This window comes from Erythranthe guttata, chromosome 3, assembly GCF_056151865.1.
Source record: "Erythranthe guttata isolate IM_541 chromosome 3, IM_541, whole genome shotgun sequence".
Classification (NCBI taxonomy): domain Eukaryota; kingdom Viridiplantae; phylum Streptophyta; class Magnoliopsida; order Lamiales; family Phrymaceae; genus Erythranthe; species Erythranthe guttata.
In genome coordinates this window covers 5,450,023-5,467,154 of record NC_142535.1, presented here as the reverse complement: position 1 = coordinate 5,467,154, position 17,132 = coordinate 5,450,023, and the positions used below count along the sequence as shown (strand labels likewise).

The window sequence follows — 17,132 nt, the reverse complement described above, 5'->3', positions numbered from 1 at the left end:
AACGATATTGTGACGGAGAGAGAGTAGTGTGAGTTGCAGTTAGCAGAGCTTCTAGATCTGGATCTAGTTGATGCCCAATACTACCTTACATGTTCCGGTATAGGGAGCAGATCAAACTGCAAGCAGAAGGTTATTGGGTTATTGAAGGTTTATTTTTAGTGCTGGATTTTACGAGTACTTCCCTACTTTTTTCGAGCACCTAGGAATCTAGCTTATACGGAGATGCATGCTTGTTGTAGGAGGTGGAAACCTCGTAAGGGTGGCTGGGAGCTGGAACAGGTCCGAAATCTATTAGACACAAATCACAATGGAGGCAGAAAAGGTATGTCTTTTTAAATCTTATATTTATCATTATTTATTAGTTTTTGCATTTTTATTTAAATAATAGTATTGTCATTATTTATAATTTGTTGCATTTTATTTAAGGGTTAATGTCAAAGAGGCCCTGACAAGAGCACTTAATTAAAAAAGGGACATTCAACTTTTTTGTCTTTCAAATAATTCCAGCTCATTTAAACTTATTTGCAAATAGGGAAAACCCTTTTATATGTATATACCAAAATTGCCCCCATTTCCTTGAAACTCAACTCAACTTCAATTTCATGATTTACACCCCATCCCAATTTAGCTCAATTTCATCTATTAACTAATTTTGACCCTTATTCCAATTTTGATACCAATTTTGACCTGCCACCGTCGGAGATCGCCGGTCAGCCGCCGTTGACCACTGGTCTCCGACTTTGACTTTTTTTTTTTTTTAACTTTTGTTTTCGGATTTTTTTTCCGGCAGGTCAACCACCGTTGATCTCCGGGTCTCTGGCGTTGATTTTTTTTATTATTTTATTTTATTTTATTTTTCTTAAAAGAAACATTTAATTAATATTACTGTCTTGTCTTCTAAATTACTGTCTCCAACAGTAATTTAACTGTCGAAGACAGTAATTTAACTATTAATTGACTTTTTTTCTTTTTTCTGAATTTTTTTTTCTGCATAAAAAAAATTATTTTAATTAATATTACTGTCTTGGCTGCTAAATTACTGTCTCCAACAATAATTTAACTGTTAATTGACTTTTTTTTGTGAAATTTTGTTTTTTCTTAAACAAAATATTTTAATTAATATTACTATCTTGGATGTTAAGTTACTGTCTCCAACAGTAATTGAACTGTCGAACACAGTAATTTAACTGTCCGAGACAGTAATTTTATTGTATTAATTAATTTTATTGTCTCGGCCTGCAATTTGCTATCTTCGACTGTAATATTACCGTCTCAAGCAATAATATTACTGTTTGGGACAGTAACATATCAGGAATGTTGCTGTTTGGGACAGTAATATTAGTAATATTACTGTTTTGGTATTCAATATTACTGTCTCAAACAGTTAAATTATTGTTGGAGATAGTAATTTAGCAGCTAAGACAGCTAAGACAGTAACACTAATTCAAATATTTTTTTTGAAGAAAAAAATTCAAAATAGAATAAAAAAATCAACGCCCGAGACCGGCAGGAAAAAAAGTTTTAGAAAAAAAAGTTTAGAAAAAAAAAAGTTAAAAAAAAATAAAAAAAAAAGTCAACGCCGGAATCTAGTTGGAAAGAAAAATTCATAAAATAAATTATTGTCTGAAAAAAAATTTATTTTTTCAAAAAATTATTAAAATAGGGGTTAATCTGATATATTTGCTTAAATACGAGGTCAATGTGTAATATTGAGAAAGTTAGAGTATAATGGATTGAATTGATAAAAAATATTAGGGAGGGTGTTTGAGACAAAATATGGGGATGTGTTAATTTGAAAGACTATTTTGTGCGTGGACTAATGTGCATTTAAGTCCATTGTCATGTCCCACTTTGCCATTAGCCTTTTATTTAAATACTAGCATTGTCATTATTTATGATTTGTTGAAATTATTTAAATATTATCATTATCTTTATTTATTATTTGTTGCATTTTATTTAAATATTATCATTATCATTATATATTATTGGGATAATTAGTGAAACCCTCAAATCATTTACTTATTTTAAGATGGATATAATTCTCTTTTCATTATTAGTGAGATCCCCCTATTTATTAAAAAATATCTTTTTTTAATTAAAATTGGAGTTGACATGACTGATATATCCCTAAATAATTAAATCTCTTTAAATTTATGATATCTTAAAATAAAAACCTTATTTCAAAGTTTCTTTTCTTTCTCTTCTCCCTTTCTCTCTTTTCTATCTACAAACGCCACCTCCACCCCCTTCCACCTCTGTGCCGCCGCCGCCGCCCCCACCTCTTCCACAACGTCGGCCTAAGGCTTTGACATCGTCGTTCTCCTCCACAACCGGTTCCTCCAACGCCGCCGCCGCTCCTCCACAACCGCCTCGAATCCAACACGGAAATCAAACAACGTCAACGGGAAGCACAGTTACAAGTGCATATTTCGGATCTCGTCATTCCGGCAAAGCCGACGATGCAAAACGCTTCGCGACCAAGTTCAGATCTGGTGCCGTTCAATTCAAGCAAAAAGTTTATATTTCTTTCTTGTTTATTGTGGTTTTCTTTATATAATTTTTACTATGATGTTTTTCAATTTTCTGTATACTTGCTTAGTTGATTTCGGGTTTTGCTATTTTTATTTGGATTAACTGCAAAAAATTCCCTAAACTTTGGACGTTTTTGCACTTTACCCCTGAATGGAAAAAAGTTGAACGGGCAGACCTGAACTTGCAAAATTATTGTATCGGCAACTAAAAAGTCCCTTTTTATTTAGAATATTAGACTTATACTTTTAATTAATTGACAAACAATAAATGCATTGAATACCCTAGTGCAAATTCTCATAAAATGATAATAAACTATTTTATTAATTCAATAATAGAAATGTAGCTAAAAGCGAGACTTTTAGTCTACTATCCTAACACATACATCCACGGAGAAACAATAAGAGGATTTATTCAAGGATCAAAGAGGTGAATCTTACACCACACAATGCACACACTTAAGCTCTCAGAAACCCTAGAAATGGCATATATGGTTTCAAGCCTTAGTATTCTCTCTTCCTTACGTTTTAACTGTATATGAATATCACAATAAAACCATATCTCATATGTACATAGAGTAGAGTATATATACTACGCAATACACGCTTTCCATATGTAAAAGAAACCTAGAATCCACACGTCATAGACTTCCATATCTGTTGCAACTCTCTTGGCAACAAAATCTCATGATATCTTCACGAACATGGCATGTGATCACGATTGTATGCTCACCTCTTGATCTTTCCCAGCTTCTCCAGCTTCAACTTAAACCAATGATAACAGTACTCATCTAACAAAATTAGGATTGGTACTTATGATGTATTAATCTTGCTTTTTACATATATCCCTTTGAAAATCAGGGGATGGTCGTTCCATTACTTACATGATAAGTAGTAGATTATATGTTGCAAATTGTCATTCAAATAACAATACATAACCTGCGGAATTTTGGGATATTTAATTATGTTAATTTTTGCATATGTTACCAACATTTTTGTTTAATTCGAAGTGTATGATGTAAACTCTTATTTGTTTGTCACTCAACTATATAATTTGCTTATTAATAGTAATGGCAAGTCCAAGGGTTGAAGAGGTAGATAAAAGCAAATTTGACGTTTCTTGTCCTGTTGAACCATGTCAAGATATGATATTTGATGGTGCAGAAGATGTCAAGACTTGTTATACAACATATGCAAGACGTGTTGTATTTGGTATAAAAGTCAATCGCACTCAGTTGTCAAAATCAGACAAGTCACGGATTGGTGTAGACTTTGTATGCTCAATAGAAGGATAACTTAAAGAAACAGATCAAGAAAAAAACAAAAAAAAACAAAATTTCCAAAAAGTCAGAGACAAAAATAGGATGTAAAGCAATGAGCTATATACTCCAAAGACATGATATTGGAAAATGGGTTGCATATAAATTCGTTATTGATCATAACCATGAGCTATATACTCCAAAGACTACAAGCTTGCTTCGAGGACATAGAAGATCTCACCGGCTAAAAAAAATCTTATAAATGTTCTTAACGATGCTGGAATTTCCGCAACAAAAATAATGTCAGTGTTGAGTCACGGACCAGGTGGTGAAACTAATATAGGTTGTGATTTAGTAGATATTTAGGATCATATAGGAAAGAAAAAGAGAGAGATTCTCAAATAAGGTGATGCACATATAATGTACAATTATTTCACTAAGAGTCAATCAAAAAATCCAGGGTTTATTTATTCAATCATGATAGATAATAGTCGTATGGAAATTTTTTTATGGGCAGATACAAGGCCAATGTTAGTATATCAATACTTTGGTGATGTGCTTACCTTTGATGCATCATATTTGACTAATCGCTATAGCATGTATTTTGTTCCTTTTACTGGGGTTAAACAACATTACCAATCAGTTATGTTTAGGTGTAATTTACTTGTCAATGAACAACAAGTTCTTATGCATGGTTGTTAAGAATGTGGCCAAAGCAATGGATGGTCATGCTCCCTCTGTGATTATTACTGATGAAGACAAATCTATGCGAACAACCATTATAGAGGTATTACCAAGTACAACTCATCGTTTGTGTATGTGGCATATTTTGCAAAACAATCCAGAACACATAGCTCATGTTTTCAATAAATATCCTTTTCAAGGAGAATTGCACCGTTGCATTCATGAAACACTAACAATTGACGAGTTTGAATGTGAATGGGTATAATTGATTCAAACGTATGAGTTGCGGGAGAATAACTGGCTAATCAAGTCATATGGGCAACGTGAGCAGTAGATTTCGGCATATCTATACTACTTATAAAAGTGTGAATAGGTAGGATGTTTCTTCCATTTTTTGTAATTCCAAAACTGCCCCATTAATAGGCAAGAAATGAAAGGTCAAATAGGTAAATTGATTAACATCTTTTACTAATTTATAAATTGTTAATACATTATATAAGTTATTACAGTCTAATATTAATTAAAATGATAAGTTAAAATTCATTGAATAATAACCTTAAATAAATCATATTGATACGTATTTAGCATTTGATACAAAAAGCAAGGTATAGAAACCACTTCACATTAAATTACAAATTAGCCCAATTGTTAGCCGCTGGACTCAAATTAAAAATTTGGAGGCAAGTTCTCGAAATTTCAGTCTTACAAATTTAATCGTAAAATTTGATGAGTTTCCGTTACATTATTTCTTCAATTATTGAGGATTTTTTTTTATTAATTTCGGAAGGTTTAATTCCAGTTTGCACCCTCAAGGCGTATCATTTTCGCACTTTGCATCACCAAAAAAAACAAATATTAATATAACGTTCACCCCAACATATGTTTTAAGGTGAATGAAGATAATTTCATCTTTAAGTAGCATTTATAAATGAAAATTTTCTTTTATATGATAAATTTAATTCATATAATAGAATTCTGATAAATAAAATACAAAATTATTGGATATGTACCTCTTTAATCGGAATTGGTAAAAAAAATGATGATTTGTTTTTGGTATGAAACGATAATTTTTATGTAATTTTGTGAAAAAATAATTGAATGATGGAAAAGTTAAGATTTTAATATTTTGAACGAAGAAAATAAATATTTTTGTATGGGTGTTTCACGGATGGGGGTTAAACCTCAATAAATTAACACAGTTGTGATCATTAGAATTCTATTAATTTAGCAAAATATTAACATATCGATATAATTAATAATTAATAATTTATACATAAATTAATAAATTATTTATTTATGAAATTATTTTTATTATTATTTTCAACATATACATTTTTTATTCTTTTTTACATGTATATTATTTATTAGTTTAATACTTTAATGTACTATAGAGTCCGTTTCTCGAACGAAAGATTTTAAGGCAACAATGATAATGAATAATATTATGTTGAATTATGAGAAACTATATAAGAAATTCTAACCATGTTAAAAAAAATGAGGAACCAAATTGGTGGTGATGTGAATTTCAACAACAAACAAGCGATAATTAAATCATATTTTATTAAGCCTTCGTAGATCAATAAAATATGTATTGTACTATTTAATTTAAAAATTATTTTTATGCAATATTAATTTATATATATGTGGACTTCTTAAAATTTCCGAATGTATATTATCTTATAAATTTAGCGAATTATTACTTTAATACGCTGTCCTCGAGTCGGGAACGGGAAAAAATATTATTTAAGCGAGGTTATTACTTTACCGGGTATTAATTTATCGAGATTTTACTGTATATTCATCTTTAGTGTCATGTTAAATTCTTTTGTTCTCCCCACCATTCAACTATTTTCTCACTATTTTATAATTATACTCTTTTTTAGCCAAAGATCTACCAAACAAATAATTTACTCAGAGAATTTTGCTAAAATATCAACTGGGGTGCAATGCGAATGATTAGTTGTCTTTTGAGAGTGCAAAGTGCTATTATTCTTTCTGGGGATACAAAGTGCCAAATGCTATATTTTCAGAGTGCAGAGAAAAAATAAAATGGAGTTGTAAAATCTTCTTAAAATTTCAATAATTTTGGCTGACATATTTATGATTTAGGGTTAACATTTACCTTTATGCAAATATTGTAAGTTTACTCATTTTCATGATTTACAATTTCTTTTTTGTCTTTTTGGGTTATGAATATGATCACAAGTGGGTGGTAACATTTGTTTACTTTTGTTAAATAATATTACAAAAAAATGAAGTTTGTATAAAAATTAATCATGCATGCCAGTGAAAGCATTACTATAGTGATATTTAACCAAAAACAAATGTTATTTTTCACTCACTTGAATTTAATTGATCGAAATTTAGCAACAAAAAAAAATGAAAAAGAAAAGAAGGGTCAGGAAAGTGGATCAATGAAATTCTTGTTCCTGCAAACTTTGGAATTAATTTCTTGCTTACTATGTGAATGAGAAGTCTTCTTCACCTATAAATTAGGAAAATCACCGTATTTGACTATATTTTTATTCCAAATTCACATTATTTCAGTGGAGCAGTTGAACAACCAACTTTGTTTCATATGTTTTATAAAAATTCAACTTATTCCCCAAACTATACGGTTATTATTAAACTAAGGAGATATATTTATAACTTACACTTTCACCCCTCAATTGAGATTTTCTTCATATTTTCACCATTTTACAATTTTAAAGGTTTTTTAGGTATTGTTGCAACACTATTGTGATATAATTTTTGGATTTCACTTCAAGATTTGAAAATAAAATAAAATGGTTAATGGAATCATGATTGCAAATATAAGTAGAAATTATATGAATCGAAACCTATTATATTGTAATATTAGACAAAGTAAGACTATAAATACCTTAGCTTGTAAAGTTCAATGAATTCAATTTTAAAAAAGAAAAATAATAACAATAATAATCTATCTATCTAAGAAAATATGATAGTGTTCCAAGAAAAAATTGCAAACAAAAACTAATACATATAAGAAGAAATGGGTAAATAACATTTTCCAATGATGATTAATGTGAAGAATAAAAATCAAGATGAAAGAAAATAAAAAATAATTAAATGAAATCTATAATACAAATATAAGTACAAATCATGAATCCAAATAATATACACCAAATAACTTTGATATTTTAATATATATTATTATTTCAATTGAATAATATGCCAAAGAAATCCAAAATAAACAGAATAAATTGAGACAGGACGTGCAACGCACGTCCACCTTCCTAATTTAATCTAAAAAACCCAAAGAAATGAAAGTATGAATAAAATTTTCAAGGGCAAAAATAGTAGCCAAAAAATTGTATTTAGTATGGAGGATTTGATTACTAAGGACAAGTGCAATCTAATATTTGGTGTGTAGGATTATGATTGATAAGGTATTAAATGACAACATTTCCCTTACAATAGTATCAAGGTTTTCTTGTTCAGATTGACAATAAATTTCACAAATTCATTTCGGAATTGAAAAGAGGCTTAAAAAAATCTTCAAAATTGTGTGAAAATTTCACTAAATTTGCTTAATCTTACTACCAATTGCATTAGAGAGAGAGAGAGAGAGAGAGAGAGAGAGAGAGAGAGAGAGAGAGAGAGGGAGAGAGTATTTTTCACCAAGTAGAACAAATGAGCAACATCTGATCAAATAAATCAAGAAGTGAATCGAGGAAGTTAGCTTTTGTTTGCGAGTACAAGATTCTAAACAAACTAAAGTTAGATTATGAATTTTAATCTGAAACAAAATGCAGTAAATCAATCGTAATATGTCGTGTTTTGAAGACTTAAATTGAGAATTATCAATGGGAAATATTTCTTGGGTTGAGATGAAGAGTTAATCAGTTTCTTCTTCTGAATCTTAGTCTCGGACCAAAACCACGACTCAACCCTTGAGAGCTAATTGAAGTTAATCTTCTGTTGTGTTTCAGCTCATATAGCTTATGTGACTTGTTCAAAACACCATATTGGTCATAACTCATAAACAAGATCTTATGTCGAGATCTCTAGCCCAATCAAGAATGTGAGTTGCATAAGCAATTGTTGCTCCTCTTTGTAAACACTCTTTCTTGAAAATCTCCAGCAAGTTCATCGTAGCCATAATTTTCAGATGGACAGTTACCTCATTTAGCAAAAGTACAAAAATATTATTAGCGAAATGACCAACAAATGAGAAATTGCAAACATAGAACCATAAACATCTTAGTCACTTTGTATGGAAATGATCAGATGTATCCTGCTCAAGATGCTCAAGATTGATTAACTAACATATTTGTCCATTTAATGTCGGACCCCCTACGAACACACCAAAAACAACCAAACACAGTGGATAGCATATATATCAAGAAAGGACAAGAAGTCCAAATTAAATTATCATATACTACTCAAAACGCATTTCTAAGGCAGCGTATAAGCAAAATCTTAACACTTGTATTGAGCTTAAAATAACCATGATTTTATCAGGCACACACACTCAAATAGTTATCTTGTACGAGTGAAGGAGACCCATGCAAATTTGGACTATACGCAGTTGACCATCGAAAACTTTGTACATCCGGTCAAGAAAGATCAATATCCAAATAATTCGTTAAGTTTATCTCACCTAACAGGATCAACTCCTTCAACTATTTCTCAACAAGAAAAATAGAAGATACTTAATGAGGAAACTTCACAACCATAGTCAATTCAAAAAATTCTACAATCAAAGTATGTGTCCTACCAATGGATTATTCATACATCCATTTCCCAAGCAGATAGCAAATTAAATAGTAAACATAATAAAGCGCAAATATCAACAGTCCTTGAATCTCCAAATATCATATGTTCCGCAAAATCACTAAAGATTCACAAACATCATAAATATGCTAATTTACACCGTTGATTCTCGAACATAAAAATCCACATTAATCTGAGATTAAGAGAATTACCTTGTAGAAAATCGACCGAGATGTTGTGTTTATGAATTTTTAAAAGTTTTTTGCGTGATGAAACGAATAAAATTGTGCAATGTGATGTTACAAAACCAAAAGATATGTAAAGATATATGAACAGAAGACATGAAATCTCACATTCACGAATTCTAGGGCTTGCAAAAATCTCACAGTCGTTCTTTCAAGAATAAATAGAAGAAATCTCATAGTCGCAATTGTAGGGCTCGCTAATTAAGAATTAGAATTTTTATTTTTAAATCAAGTTATCATGTAAATTATGATAGAAGTCAGCCTTTTTTTCCTAATTTTGTGTTACATGCTTATGATGGATTTTACACAATCTCACCCTTTGTGATTGGATAATTTATCACCGAAATACATGATTTGGTACCGAGCTTGGAATCCGTACCGAGTCTTTTTCATATGTACCAATCATAGGATTATGAGCGATTACATCGTCAAACCCCTTATCGGTCACTAAAACAAATCCCAAAATTTCCTTAGTTCAATAACACAAAAAAAAAATTAAATAATAAATATTAAATAGTAAACTACATTAATACCCTTAATGAAAATCAAAACCAAAAAAACATTACAAATATTAATTTTCTTTCTTCAATACCAAACAATAAAAACCCCTCAAAACCCATTTCCCTCCTCACTCACAAACCCCTCACCTCATCCACCTCCTTCTTCTCCCTCACCAAAAACCCTCCTAAAAAACCTCAAAACTAAAGAAATCAAAACCTTACACAACTTGCAAAATGGCGTCAAATGACAATAGAATGGTAGATTATGGTGTAAAAGTCTGATTGCAACGGCGGTTGTGAAATCTCATTGTCTGCCAGTATGGATAGCTGGATCCATTCGTGGAAGGTACCAACCTATGTAACCCGACAGTTGCCATATGCCGTATTCAACATCACCCAATAAAGAACTCGAAATCTAAAGATGTCTGTGTGTGTGTGTGTGTGTGTGTGTAAAGTAAAAAAATGAATATTTTGAAACTGACTAGTATCTCAGAGCAGACTATCCTACTTCACCACAACATGTGGATCAACATAACCCAGAGCAACGGTCGAGGATAGGATAATCAAATCTCGATTAGTAGTAGAACAGGGAGAAGATGGTTCAAATAAGCACAATTACGATAGATGGTGGAGGACATACTCAAACTAGAAGCACTTTCTTCTACATTAACAATAACCAAACCTTGACAAGAGAAAACATGATCCAACCTAAAATTGCATGATTACAAGCACATGATGCTACATAACCAAACATCATACCCTATACATTGCCGCATCAAAATTACTACAGAAAATCATGTCAGAACCACAACCAGACGGTCTTGCAAAGAGGAAAAATTTTGACCGCCGGAGAGAAAGTTATGATTCTGAGAAACACCATCGACGGCCCAGAAAATTATGAAGTGCAAATTCGGATTTGAGACAAAAATGACATACATAGAAATGGTATGGTTGACTAGGATTTAAATATGATTTTCTAAAGGGTACTCCTTGTAGCAAAGGGGTAAATCAAATTTTGAAAAAAAAAATCAATAGTATCACCAATGGTTTAATCTCCTTCTAGTTGTTTTTTTTTCTTTTTTTTTTTTGTTGAGAAGATTCTTTTTGGTAATTAGTTTTCGCATTTTCCAGATGAGGGGTCCATCAAATTATCCCCAAAAGTTATTTCCAATTTTCACCCATATTTTTTACAATTCAATAATATTTGGGCTCGTTTGTAGTCGACAAAATAGATTGAACCTTGGGATTGTACGTAGAGCTCTAAACACACTAAACTCTTATAAGCAAATTGTCCTATGAACATCTTTTGAAAGATAAAAATAACTTTCATCGGCGGCGGTCCGCAGTGTTCCTTCGGCGACGGCGATTCTTTGTTCATCCTCTCTTTTTTCGCTACACATTTTTTTTGTGACACCCCTTTTCTAATTACACTTACTTAGTATTTTAGAATATGCTAGCGGAAGACTTATAGAAAATAATGAGTGTGGAATGCTCGTTTTAGTAATCACCTTCTACTAATAGAAAGTTAAGCATAATTTTTTCTTTTAAAGTCAGAAGAAGAGTGTCCACATAATACCATATCATATACAATTAACCAAATATCACAAAAGGAACATGAATGACTAGATTATTTAAATTATCGAGAGGAATTTCTGACAGATTAGGTAGATCAACTTCGAAAATTAATTTCTCTTAAACCCTTCATGAACATACTTTGAAAATTTAACCACATACTCTCACATGGGTCTAAATCACTCCTGTAAAACAGTTGTAAAATATCATAAACCATTTCAGAGAAATAATTAAAGGCATGCAACTGTACAGTTTGAAAATCTAGAACATGGGAGGGAGCATTGAAAATTCTTTATAAATTCCCTACTGTTCTAAACAGTACCAAATTTTATACCGAAGTAGATAAGTGAGTTAGAAACATATTACAAGTTAAATGGATTCATTTGAGTAAGAAAAACTTCATATACTGATGCATGTCCTAAAATGACTCAGCACGAGCACAGTTATGGAAATTAATTCATAATAAATTCGTGACTTATCCAAATGATGCAAAAGACCTACCAAAATAACCCTAACAGAAAGACCTATGACTCTGTGAAATTATATGCAATTATAAATATAGAGTATATTTAATACGGATTATCGAACAATAGGGAAGAACACAACATATAATTAACCGATAAGCATTATATAAAAGTTTGGCAAAAGAGGAAATCAAAATCCTAATTATTATTAAATGCAATGTTCTTGCTAAAAAGATCCCTCGAGGGGTGGAAGCATACGATAATAGATACCTAAGATGGTATCGAAAGTCCTTAAAATTAAACTATATAAGTAGAACAATATGGATAAATTAAGAGCACACAAGATCCACAAGCCTTCCATATGAACACATCCCTCGATCCTCGAACTCGACTCCAACTTTACGACTCGTGCTCGGGATTGAAAGTACCTACAAGCATTTCAACACCTATATGAGTCTTTTGGACTCAATGGGAATTTCCGAAGAAATATCGAATACACATAGGCAAACAAGCATATATTTATGATATGTATATATGTATATATCCCATCTCAAATCACACATATACACAATAAAAACATTTCGATTTTACCTCAATCGTCATTTCATTGAGGAACTTTACCAATTTACCTTTACCTTCTCGGATTACCTCTTAGACCATTCTCATTTTACCTCTTAGACCTTCCTTTTATCATTTCATAAGGAGTAAGAGTACATCCCTTACAAGGGAGTCGTCATTCTTTTGCACATACATTCATTCAAGTGCTCATACAAAGTGTGAGAAAAACATTTTTTTGTTCGGATATCCTTTGGAAAATCAAGTAAAACCATAGACAATAAGCCTTCATTTATTTGGAACCCGTTTCATAAGTGAAATCAAACCACACACTCTTCATCTCACTTTTGGGGTACCGGTCCCTCATACCCCGTGCTTATTCGATCTATGTTTTACAAGACTTTCCAATTTTAAAAACGTGCAAGTGAGGTTAGTACATACTTTCATTCATTTCAAGCAATTTGATTAGGTGGGTGAGAAATCATTTTTCCTTCGGATATCCTTTGAAAAATCAAGTAAAAACATAGACAATAAGCCTTCATTTATTTGGAATTTCATAAGTGAAATCAAACCACACACTCTTCATCTCATTTTTGGGGTACCGGTCCCTCATACCCCGTGCTTATTCGATCTATGTTTTACAATATTTTTCAACTTTAAAAACGTGCAAGTGAAGTTAGTATATATTATTCATTTCACATATTCAAATTGAGCTTTCACATAAGCACACATATTTCCACATATTTCACAAATGCACAAAGTTTAATCACAAATCACAAAAGCAAGTAAGACACATAACAACTCAAGCAAAGAACGTAGATCACGTATTTACACATATAGCAAAACAACTCAAAGCATTCAGTTATTTATAATTACTATCTCCAAGTTTCATTAATTAAAGTTCAAGCCCTCTTTCTCAAGAAACTTGAAGTTTTCTTTCAAGTAGCACCAAATTTCCATTTACTTCATTTTCTTTCCAAAATATTCGAACCATCAACAATTCAATCACACAAAATTCCATTTTTATTAATCTTGTTCTCGGTTTTTATCTTCGTATATTATCTTATTACTCATAGATCATAAACCATGGATCGTAAGCTTCCTCGACCCGAAGGGAGTACACTTACAACAATGTAGGTCGATATATATATATATATATATATATATATATATATATATATATATATATATATATATATATATATATATATAGATTATAAATAAACCATGGATTAAGTACTTTCATCGACCACGCAAGTTTACGAAAACATGGATCGAAGTTTCCTTAAGATCACGCAGGTCTAGTATATATACATAAATAAAATTACAATATTATTCTTAGTTCTTCAAGATTATATCATTTAAAGCTTAGATTCTTACATGCATGGATGATCAAAGCAAAATTAAACACAAAGTTTTATTTTCTTTTTCCTTTAGTTTTCGGTCACCACAAGAACATTAACAAGAAATTAAAGAGAAGAAAAATACTATTGGTGTTGAAGCACTTGTAGCAATAATTCGAAAATTCTCACCTTAATCTTCTTAGAAAATTGGGAGGGTGTTCTTTCCTTTCTACAAGGAGAAGAAGAAGAAATTTTAGAAAGAGGGGAAGAAGAAGCTTAGTTTCTTGAAATTTTCGAAAATTAAGAAAAGAAAGAAGAGGAAGAAGACTTACTCCTTTGGCCAAGAATTTTACTCTTGAAAGAGAGAATTTGGGTCTTTCCTACACTATAATTTCGAAAATTGGGAGAAGAGGAGAAAGAGATTTTGATTTTTAGAATTAGTAGAGAAAAATGAGAAATAGATGAAGGCTTGGGTTCTATTTATAGAGTTGTGAGGGACTTGCATGCTTAATGATTAAAGAGTGGTCTTTTTGCAATTTAGGAAAACTTAGGAATTATCTAGAGGGACTTCTTTGCAATTTCATTTAACTCTCCAAACGAAATTCAAAAAGGAAAAATCTTAATGCACATGGGCTCACCTAGACAAGGGTTGTACTCAAGGAAAATATTTGGTCATGTGTTGTACTATGGTCAAAATTGATGGATGAATAGGAGGGATTTTCTATTTTTATTTAAAAAAATTATGTGAATTAATATTATCCTAACAAATAAGTTCTAGGAAACAAAGGAGTATAATTAATCTCTAGATTAATAATTTACTAAGATGATCAATTTAAATTCGTCCAAAAATTATTTCGGACTAATGAATTTTCACCGGTTATCACATAAATAAAATCTTAAACAAATAAACGCACATAAGAGATAAAATCACGTTAACTAAATAGATGCTAATTAATGAAAGATTAAATTATCGGAGACGCGGGGTGTTACATTTTGTGTGTGTGTGATTTTGTGGTATTGCAGTAAGGAAAATAGGAAATTAGGGAAAATATACTGAAATAAAAATATAATGTGATAAGAGCTATATTAGTAATTTAAAGTCTTCCTCTTAGTAAGTTTGTTTTTGTTTATATTTCAGTCTTCCACCAAGTAAGAGCCCTTAGAAAATTTGAGATCGGAAATATGCCCTGCCATTTAAAATACATATGATGACAAAATTAGAGTGGTGCCGTTTCCACCTCCAAGTTATCTCTATTGACCACCAAATTTATGTAAAATATCATAAATACCCTTTAAATTTGTAACACACCACCTTCCCTTATATTAGCTTAATCATCATATGTTCTAAGTTTTTCCTCCTTTTTTTTTTTTTGGTAATGAAACCTAAAAGGGTAAAACAAGATTTCAATAATCATCAATTTTGAACCATTTCCGGACATGTTGTGTTGAATAAAATGCAACCCATTTTTTAAAATTTATTTCACCGAGAACAACAATATAAAAAATATATATATATTTTTAATTTATTTTTACAAAAGCACATAAGGTGGAGATAGTGGAATTTTGCGGTAAAGATTCTAGTGGTAAATGGTGGGGGTTTTTGTGAATATTCTAATTAATTTGGTAGTAGACAATTTATGAATTTGTATATCTATATCTATATATAATATAAAAAAAGGACATATGCTCTATATGAATGACATGTGGCAAATGTTGATGTCATTTGTTCAAATTACTTAGTTGGACTCAAATTGATGAGGTGGATTCCTCAATTTGTTTAGTTGGCAATTTTAATTTGGTATGTATTTAAGTTCTTTCATATTTAACATTTGCACACTCATTTAAATAATTACCACATGTATATATATTATTTCCTAATTTAATATTCTATAAATTCAAAAAAAAATATCTTATTTATATTTTTAGTATTTCAAATTTTATTTATTGCAAAAATTCCAGATACTCAATGTTTTTACGTTTTTACGAATATTCAAAAACATTTCAGAAAAAAAAACATTTTTTTAATATTCAAGTTTTAAAATAAAGGAACAACTTTTTTTTTTTAATATTTTGGAATATTCGAATATCCATTCAATTAAAAATAATTATAAAAAAATGTTTTATTTTAAAATTGTACTCTTTAATAAATATACAATATTTTTTGTATATAATAATTTGAAATTGCGTAATTCTCTTTATTTATCTTTTATTTTGGTAGGTGTTGAGTTATTTTCTATTTAGTTATTGCACAATCATTTAATAATTACCACATATATATATATAATATTTCATGCATTTAATTTCCAGTAAAATTGAAAAGTATTATAGTTTTTGTATTTTTTTTTTGAAATAGATTTTTCGAATGTAGTATCAATATTCACTTTTTTTTATATTATAAATAAATATTATCGAAATTATTATCTCTTTTATAATAACATACAAAATCTTTTATAAATTTACATTCATAATTTTTTTTATAAATATAAATTAAAGAATTTTATTAATGCATTATTCTACGTTATATTAATCCAATTAGTAATATGTCAATTAATCAAATGAATTATAATAACATGTATATTTTTTATTTATTCGGATCTATATTACCCGATTGTTAACTATGACATTAAAACTTATTCGAGGTTTTATTATATATTTTTAATATGCACGAATTTATATACATTTTATTTACTTTTAAAATTTCTTATAATTCGTTCTATATTTTTGTATGAAATATCTAATTTTAATATTTCAACACAAAAATATTTTTCAACCAACTATAAATGTACAAATTTTAAGAAATGTTTTTTATAAAATTAAAAGGTAATATTTAATTTAATATACATATTATATTAAATTGAATAACATTACACATTTATAGTGTTATTTCAATTCAATATATATGTATTAATGTTAATTAATACAATATTTTTCATATATATATATATATATATATATATATATATATATATATATATATATATATATATATATATATATATATATATATATTGTGATTCCAAATTTTAAGTTTTTTATTTCCATAAATTGCATATCAATCACACGATTTCATGGATTTCATGGCATATACTTTGGAATCATGTCTAATTAAATTGATTTTTTTTAATTGATTGATAGGGTATGTAAAAGATATAATCAACAATGATATTTAACACCTACTTATTTCTTTTTTTCTTTGTTTATCTTGATTTACCTCTTTAATTAAAATTCAAATAAATTAACATGAT

At 29.7% G+C, this 17,132-nt stretch overlaps 1 long non-coding RNA gene and 1 pseudogene across 1 annotated transcript; both read right to left on the bottom strand.

Annotated features, from left to right (window-relative positions):
* Positions 1-199: 199 nt before the first annotated feature.
* LOC148771620 (ABC transporter I family member 19-like) lies at positions 200-10,330 on the bottom strand (annotated as a pseudogene).
* Positions 10,331-12,323: 1,993 nt separating this feature from the next.
* On the bottom strand, positions 12,324-14,457 carry LOC148771619 (uncharacterized). Its single transcript, XR_016030487.1, has 3 exons — positions 14,220-14,457; positions 14,077-14,116; positions 12,324-12,417 (listed from the first exon to the last, which is right to left on the bottom strand). It is a non-coding gene; the product is annotated as an uncharacterized LOC148771619 (long non-coding RNA).
* Positions 14,458-17,132: the final 2,675 nt, after the last annotated feature.